The following is a 7337-nucleotide window of genomic DNA, read 5'->3' as shown; positions in this document are numbered from 1 at the left end:
AGAATGCAAAGTCATAAGAATTATATAATGGACTTTGGGGGCTTGGTGGGGGAAGCATAGGAGGGGCAAGAGGAATAAAAGACCACATATTGGGTACAGTGTACACTGCTCGGGTGACAGGTGTGACAGGTGCACTAAAACCTCAGAAATCACCACTAAAGAACTTATCCATTTAACCAAAAGCCACCTGTACCCTAAAAACTATTGAAATAAAAATAAATATTAAGAAATTTAAAAAAAAACCTTTACAAAGAAACCAATATAGTTTAGTAATGGCAGATGCAGAACAGCCCTTAATTTAGGTCTAGGTTATTCTCACTATCGAGGTTAATATCCTTCTTGAGGACTCTATCTGAAGTACAGTATATTAGGAGATTTTCTCCATTCTAGTTGGGAAAAACACAATTATTCTCAAACCGGTGTGAGTCCCAGAGATTTTTTCACCTTCTCTTTTGCAGTGGTTATTTCCTGTATTCTGGTACTTTTTCCCACCCTTTTGAACCAGGACTCAGATTCAAAGAAACCCCAGTATACATTTCTGGAGCTTTATTTATGTATATCTACAATTTCTCAGGCTTTTGGGGAAGCAGTTTAGCCATATTTGCCTCCCTGAAGTGTGAATTTTGCCTCTTCAATGGAGTCATAACCTTTGTCTCTGTGCACTCCACATTGTGGATGTTCTGCAAACGTAAGCTGAGGCAACAATAGGGCTTATCTTATTTTTTTTCTGTTCTATGAAAGATTGCTGTTTTTGCTGTTTGTTATTCCATGTTTATGATTATTGTTTAATACATATTGCCTTGTTTTCTAGTTTTTTGAGGTAGATGAATAAAACTCTGTCATGGCTCTAAGGGTAAGTAGATACTTGAATACAAATTTGTATTTTGAACAAAAAAACCCACAATTCACCCACAGTTAGTGAATCCTCTACATCTTTATGACTAACCAACTGAACATTGCCAACTTCATAATAGTGAACCTGAATCTTAAGCACTCCAACCACCTGGGTTGTAGGTGGTGTCATGGTGAACTTTCACTCTGATCTCCAACGACCATTCCAGAAGTTTTTAGGCTGAAACTGGTGTCTTTCTATATATGCAGTAATAGTCTGTTGTCCATTAATAGTTTTAGCATAGACAATACAGAAACCATTGGAGTAATGGTCTTTCACATAGGCTCTTAAAACACTGTCACAGGATTCTCTCCAAGATTTCAGACATCTATCTACTTCTTCTGGATGGGGGTCACTGCTTCTTTCCTTAAGTGATCAAATTTAAAGGAAATTTTGTTTCTTGATCTAAAAATCTGCTATTACCCAGATTACTGTGCTTTGTAATTAAGACCTGATCTTCATATCCTTCTATCTTCACAGGCTTGAATTGATCCATGTTATACTAGGCAAATGCATGTGCTGCCCCTCCCCTGAGGAGACTGTCATTATTAAGTAGCAGCTGAAAATCATTGAATACTTCACTAAATTCTTCTGGGGGTGCATGAGTGATGAATTTAGCAGCTATGCCTACCTTCTCATCAGACACACAATCATCAAAGTCGGCCATCTTGGGCTGTTCTAAGACCTTTGTTTTTACACTTTCAAAATGATAACCTGTTTTATTACCCTAGGTAATTGTCAGCTAAATAGCCACAAATTTTCATTTTGAAGAAAATAAGGTGAAAATTTGATAACAAAAATTTACATCTCAAAGTAAAAAGAAAAAGTCTGGTATGCTAGAGGGAAATCGAAACCAGCTTAATTGCCAGTTAAACATAAAATAGAAATCTATCATAAAGGCCTTTTAAATATATACACACACAAACATACACACACTCATACACAAAGATTCTGTAACTTTTGCTTCAGAACTCTAGCCATGAAATATTAATACAAATTTGCTGGCTTTCAAAAACAAAACAAAGAGGTTGGGTCCAAACTGTGATTTTTATCTCAGTAGAAAAGTAACAGCAGATTTAAAGCAGGCAGAAAAAGAAATAGAGAAAAAGAGAATTTAGGAACTCTACAGCTTACAGATTAACCTTAGGGCTCTTTTTCCTTAATGTTAATGTGCACAAAGGCCATAATATTTCTATTTTTCACAAACTTTAGCAAGTAGAGGTGCCATAAAACTAACACAGTGACCTGAAGGAGGTCGTTCTCCTTGTTTTCTCCTCATTATTACATAATTTCTTTTCCACTGTTTATTTTCTTAAAAGAAGGAACTGAGTTGTCATCCAGGGTTTTTGTGGACTGGGTTGAAGTGTGTGCTGGTTGCCAGTGGGAGGCTACAGTATGTTACCACTGAGTCATTGCCACTCTCTATATGTTTTGTCTCTAAGCACCTCCAGGGAGGCACAAAGCATGGACTGGCCAGCTCCCATATGCACTTTCTGGATGAGCCTTTTTAAAACTAATTCTGTTGGTGGTTCCCTGTAGGACCATTGCACATCATGGGGGGAAACCCACTAGACACTCCCATGAGGCTCCAGATCACCCAGGGGTGTCTTTCAGTTGGGAGGAGTAAAAGGCATTTTCTGTTTGGAGCTGAGAAAACTCAGTCTTTCATTTACCTATGAAGACAACAGGTCAGCTCCTCATGTAAATGCACACAGACAAGCCACATTGAAATTAATTTGGGGAGAAAAAGAAATAGAGAAAACCCTTTACTGAACTAGAATTAGAATTCTTAAAAAAACAACTTTCTAGGAGGAAAAAAGATAGTCAAGATCACTTGCTGTAAACTGTCCTCACCCACCCCTATACTTTGTAGCTCTCATCTGCCATTACACATGCCAAGGTCAAATCCTTTCAGAGTACAACATACTCTCTGGTATCCCAAGAGTCATAAAGGTTAGGTAATGCAGTGCAGGAAATCAGAACTTTGGACCTAAGAAAAATCTGCCCCTGACTCTTGAAACTTCACACACACACAAAACAGAACACCCCAAAAGGGGTAAGTGGCAACTTTGTTTTTCAATTCTTTAAATGGATTTGAGTAATTAGAAGCCTTCTCTAGACTTTTCCTGGTACTGAAGATGGCAAAGGGAGAAGGAGGTATAGGGTAGAAGAAAAGTAAATGAAACAACATTTTTTTTTTTTTTTTTTTTTTTAAGATGGGAAGCAAACACAGCAACCAAGTTAATGGTTTTGTTTGTTGTTTTCTTTTTCCCCTCTTTTGCAGCTGTGAGGAATTTTAGCCAATTAAATGAGGTCTTGTCACCCATAATTTGGAGTTCTCATTCGGATTTGACCAAGTTAGGTACAGTTGGTTAAATTTGATAGGAGAAAGACCAGAATAAACAACAACAACAACAACAACAAAAACCCAAACACTCCTCTCTAACATCCTAGAAGCAGGAAAAAATTCAAACTCACCTTCCCTGTTTGAAGTGAGCTCAAACTCCAGAAAGAAACTATCTGCCTTCCATTGTCATGAAAGCAGGGAAACTTGCCTTTTTTGTTGGAAACAAGTAAAACTCCAAAAAAGAGGAGTTATACAGCAAAATACACTTTAGATCTTGACCAAATTTGGGGACATCAGGGATTCTCTGAGGGCTGGGGTGGGGCTAGGGGGCTTCCATGCCTCAGCAAATTGTCCTATTTGTTTGAGCCATAAAGATAGCACAGGCTGGTTCTGCTATGAGTGGAAGAGATCCAAGTTACCCTGAGTTACCAGCGGTGTATCCGTGAGGGTCTGCAGCAACTTCGGTCCTTGCCTCCTCAGAAGAAAGAATTAGACTGAGGGGCATAAAACAGGAAAAAAGACCGAGGCAAGTTTCATAGCAGGAGTGGAAGTTCATTTCAAAAGGCTTTAGAACAGGAAAGAAAGGAAAGGTCACTTAGAAGAGATCCAAGAGGGCACCTGAAGATCAAAATAGAGTCAAAAAGGACCGTTTGATCTTGATCCTAGGACTTTATATGCTCACCTCTTTCCCATGACTCTTTCATTAGGGTGGACTTCCTTCATGCATAGCACCTTCTTTACCCTTGGGAACTGAGCATACGCAGTTTGTCTAAAGAGTGGTACTCATGCTCATCTGAGGCTTTCTTCCCTTTTTCCAGTGGAGTGTACCCCGAACATCATACCTCACCACTTTGTCTCCTAGTGCACATGCCCAGGAACTTTCTTTTCCCTGGCATCTGCATTCAATTAGTACTTCTAATGTTGATAGTTGTGAACATCACGAGACTATCTCTCCCTGTGGCTGCTGAAGTACTATTTTTAGAGAAGCAGTGTGATAATCATCAAACTGTCACTTGACATTCCTAGTGGATCAGGGGAGAGCCCTCTTCTTCCCTGCTCGTGCCTATCTAACTACCTGTAACAGTACCAAGCACTGATAGATTTGTGAAAGGTCAGGGACACCTCCACTCAAAATCCCTTAATAGTTACCAACATATGAACCCCCAAAATCTGAGACATATCTTAGTCCATTTAGAAGGTTTATTTTGTCATATATAAGGATGTGCGCCCATGGCGCAGCCTTGGAGGTCCTAAGGACATGTGCCCAAGACAGTCAGGGCACAGATTGGTTTTATACGTTATAGGGAAACATGAGACATCAATCAATATATGTAAGATGAACATTGGTTTGGTCGAGAAAGGCCAGACAACTCGAAGCAAAGCGGGGAGAACTTAAGTAGGGAAGGAGCTTACAGGTCACAGGTAGATAAGACACAAATGGTTGCGCTTTTTGAGTTTCTGATTAGCCTTTCCAAAGGAGGCATTTAGACATGCATTTATCTCAGTGAGCAAAGGATGACTTTGAATAGAATGCAAGGCAGGCTTGTCCTAAGTGGTTTCCAGCTTGACTTTTATCTTTAGCTTAGTGATTTTGGGGTCCCAAGATTTATTTTCCTTTTACAAAACAATAATATTATTCATGGGATAAAGCTCATAGAAGGAATCTCAACCTAATAAAAGATTTGCAAAAGCCACAGTTGCAGTGATTTATACCACTTTCCACTAGTGTGAACTAGATCGTCTTTAAGGTGATAGAGTAAGACTATTAGAGAAGCAGCAATTATAGAGCTCAAAGAAGCAGCTAGTTGCCAGATAAGAATATAAATGACATAATCGTAAGTTAAATACAGTTTTTCATTAATACATAATGTGTTTGTATGCACCATTACTTTTTCAGTTTCCAAACCTACTTGAAAATTGAATGGTTTAAATATTCCCCATTCAAAAAGAACATAGATAAATGGAGAGCAGAAGCAACCTACAGCGACTGACTGCAAGAGAGGCAAACGAATGAATTTCCTCACTACCAGAAGAGCTGAATATGGACACCATCATCAAAATAGACAGTGATATTTTATTCATCGCGAAAAAGGGACAACAAATTCTTCTCAGGGGAAATTGGCAAAATATTAGTTCCTATTGCCAGTACTGGTTTTATTCAGAGGTAAAACAAACTTTTTAAACTTTATAAGTTTTTAGTATATATTAAAAACTACATTGAATAGATGTTTTAGACTGCTTTCATTGCAGAGCAAGTGAGAAAAAATATTTGAGTTCCAAAATATTTAGAATGACTTTTAAAGAAACCTATCATGTAGGCATTGATTTTATGTAACCAATTCCATAATTTATGAAGCATCTACTATGTAGCAGCCACTGTTACGGACACTGTGTGAAGGGTGGCAAAGACACAGATAAAACTTCCTCTAATGGTTTTTACAGTGTAAGGGAAATGCCATTTTGTGCCTTTTTAAAAAGATTGTGTTGATCTAACCTTCAAATCTCATATCCCACTGTTGCAGAACCTACTCAATTCTTTTTTTCAGGCCCAGAATCTTGAGGGAGCCCGAAATCTTCAAAAAAATCTTGCAGTTAGTCAAGTAAAATGAAGTGAGCAGCATGTCAGAGGATTGACTCCACTGGAATTATTTCAAGGAGCTTTCCAAAGTACAAATTTCAAGGGTCTCTTACTTTGCAGTTTATGATTCCCAGAGATCCTAGATTTTTAAAACATGCTCCCCAGGTGATGATGATTCCCAATAAGATACGAGAACCAGGATTCCAGTTTGTTATTCAGGAACATACTTTACCTCAATTTTTATTCTGAGTTTGTTACCAAATCTAACGATTGGAATTCTACTTCCTTACTTATCAACCTAATAGACACTTTTCAATTTTCTGTCCTTGCCTTGCCTAAATTTAAGTCTGTATATCAGGACTAGCACAGTCTGAAATGTGGCATTAATTTTTGAAACTTCTCAGTCAACTGAAGCTTGTATTCTATTCCTGAGGCCACTTAATTTCTGGCTCTTAGCATCTTCTAAAATGACAGTATGCCTGCCTATTGATATTCAAGTTTCTGTTCTGAGAGACCGTGTAAACCAAAAGTAAAATTCTAGGGCCCCTAGCCATCTGAATGCACTTCCTCCTAGGCCAGGACACTCTAATTTTTAACCTGAAATACTGACTCAGGCCATAACAGAAAGTGGGGGTTGGATATGCCTCATTATACCTCTCCTGGCATTAACATCAACACAGACTGTAAGTCTCATAAAAAACATTTGCAATCTATTATCTCAGAACCCTGCTATCTGGAGACTTTATCTGCATGGTAAAGCTTTGGTCTCCATAACCTTTTATCACAACCCAGATATTCTTTTCTATTTGTTAGTGGTGATGAATCCATATGGGTCTGTGGCAACCTCATTTCTTGCCTCTTTAAGAGAAAGAATTTGACTAAGGGGCATAAGGCAGAAGGAGAGACTGGGGCAAGTTTTAGAGCAGGAATGAACATTTATTAAAAATATTTAGAGCAGGAATGAAAGAAAAGAACGTACACTTGGAAGATGCACAAGCAGGCAACTTGAAGAACAAGTGCAGGGTTGACCTTTTGACTTGGGGTTTTTTATGTTGATGTACTTCCGGGGTCTTGGGTCACTTCTCCCTTGCTTCTTCCCTTGAGGCAGGCTGCCTACATGCACAGTGGACTGCTAGCACTTGGGAGGTAAGCACGCACAGTGTATTTACTGGAGTTGTACACGTGGTCACTTGAGGTGTTCTTCCCTTTACCTGCAAAATTTCCCTGGAAGGTCGTACTCTGCCATTTTACCTCTTAATGCACATGCTTGAGCCAATTTGCCCAACTCCTACTAAGATCTTATCAAAAAGCTTCTGAGAACCTGTTTCAGATGTTTTCTATCTGTAGGGAGACTACTTTTCCCTGGCACTGGCTGCAACCTATTATTATTTTAGAGAGGCAGCATGACAACTGTTTGACCATCACCTGATAGTCACCTGACTTTCCTGGTGGGGTGTGGGAGCCCTCTCCTTCCTTGTTCGTGTTTGACTACTACCCACAGTAAGATACTGATAATGCTT

The 7337-nt window shown here is 38.9% G+C and overlaps 1 pseudogene; it reads right to left on the bottom strand.

Moving 5' to 3' along the window:
- Positions 1 to 847: 847 nt before the first annotated feature.
- On the bottom strand, positions 848 to 1559 carry LOC111536069 (annotated as a pseudogene).
- Positions 1560 to 7337: the final 5778 nt, after the last annotated feature.

Source organism: Piliocolobus tephrosceles, chromosome 12 (genome assembly GCF_002776525.5).
Source record: "Piliocolobus tephrosceles isolate RC106 chromosome 12, ASM277652v3, whole genome shotgun sequence".
Classification (NCBI taxonomy): Eukaryota; Metazoa; Chordata; class Mammalia; order Primates; family Cercopithecidae; genus Piliocolobus; species Piliocolobus tephrosceles.
Note: the sequence above shows the minus strand (reverse complement) of the source record. Positions and strands in the feature narration are given on the sequence as shown.